Below are 1,999 nucleotides of genomic sequence, written 5' to 3' on the forward strand. Positions count from 1 at the left end.
GTCGTCGCGTTTCGTTTCTCTGAATCACACGAGCTCGATGATCCGTTTATCACCGATTTAAGGAAAGCAACGCGAGATGGACGGACGCTACTTGACACTTTCTTTCGATCGTTCGTTTCGATTGGTCAGGGAGAAAGGGTGGAGAGCGTCGCTGTGGTCGCATTTTCCCAAGGACGTGCCGATAGCTTTCCCTCGCGTTCGCGTTCGCGTTTGCGACGTTACGAGGCATTCTCCGCGCAACATCGATACTTTCCCCGTTTCTTTCTGTTCGCGCGCGCACACCACACAACGAGCGTTCTCAGCGAACGCGTATCGAACCTCGAGGTCCGCCGTCACGGAAGAAGGATAACGAGCTCGTTTTCACGCGACATCGCGTGCCGCGTGATGTTTCGCGCGTTATTACATCGAGCGTCCAAGACGCTCGAAAGCGTGACCGATCGATATTACTTTTGTCAACTCCACGTTTTGACGTTTACATCGAACGTTATTTTTATGACCGTTTTGCACGAGTAACTACGTACCGTTCGTTGCTTCGATGAAAAGGACCCGTTAACGTTGACGCTGACGCTCACGCGGCTCAGTGTCCTCATCCCCACTGTTTCCCGTGGTATCCGTTTCCGGTGTCTCTCGGTTCCAGCTACAGCCGAGTAGAGAAGCGTGTCACGACCCCGAATCCGCGACTCTCCCGTTCGACCTATTGACCGCGCGATATCCGACGATCGAACTTCAGATTCGCCGATCCCCACCTTTTCCTTTCCTTTGCTCTCTTATTTTACACGATACACCACCACCCACAGCTCTTGTTTCTCCTACGTCCCCCTCCGTCGTGGCGCGTGTCCCTGGTGATTTTTACGAACGATCGGAACGGGACACCGGAACGGAATGTTGAATTCTTACAAGTAGAAAACGATAAAGCAGCGATATTTTTGACGGAATTTTTGTATCGACATAGTCGTCGGAGTTACCTTTTGAAAGCGATGAAAATTGTGATCGGTGTTACACCTTGAATTAATCTTAAGCGTTACATTCAATAGTTTGCTGTTGTTGACGATACGTAGAAAGATCCCCCGAGATCAAATTCAGGCGATGGTTTGCAAATTTTGCAATCATACGTGTATTTGCGCTCAGAAAGTGTGCGTGTGCATGTGCGCTTGCGTGTTGCGCGTTGCGCGTACGTATTTATCTGGAGCCCGTGCCCGTTCTCTTCACCTTTCCATCAATATTTTTATGTTCCGCGAGCTAACACCAATGCTACAGTGCGAGTAGAGATGCCTTTAACAAAAAAACCAATAAAAAAGAGAATCACCGTGGTGACACGGTCGACTATACCACCGCGTGCATTGTACACATTATACGCTGCTCGCGATACGTGACGCACGCGCGCATCGCACATGTGTACGCACCTGATCATCGAGTAGCAGAAAAACCACTTAGACTAACGTTTGTATATTGTAGCCTGCGTATTATACCGCGTTGCACGTGAAACGCAACATGCAACACGGAACGTTTCGATTTTGGCGTGAACTTGTTAGGAAAAATTGCAAAAAGAGAAAAATGGAGGGAAAAAAAAAGATAAAAAGAGAAAAAGGTAGACAGAAGAAAAAAAATTGCGCGCGGCGTTTACTCGATATGAATCGAGAGTAGAGCGTTTGCACCGGATCCGTAGCTCTCGCGTCAGCGGTTAAACGAGAACGCGTGGCCGTGCGCGCTCGCAAGATTAGCTGGTAGCCGGATAAAAAGTGCCAAAAGTAAACACGGACGGCGGAGCGGGAACTTTTTCGCTCGTCGAGCGTTTCTTCTCTCGAATTTCTTTGTCGTTTCTCGTTCGATTGTTTCGTTTGCTCGCCCCGCGACGATGCAGCACGGATCGTGGTGACGATCGCGCGTAACGATCGACACGGGACTAGATATCACGATTAGACATCGTACCGTATACGCTCTCTCTCTCGTGGACACGAACGAAAACGAGTGCGTTTCCTTATTCGTGTATACGGACGGG

This window comes from Habropoda laboriosa, unplaced genomic scaffold (assembly GCF_001263275.1).
Source record: "Habropoda laboriosa isolate 0110345459 unplaced genomic scaffold, ASM126327v1 scaffold2, whole genome shotgun sequence".
NCBI classification, from domain to species: Eukaryota; Metazoa; Arthropoda; class Insecta; order Hymenoptera; family Apidae; genus Habropoda; species Habropoda laboriosa.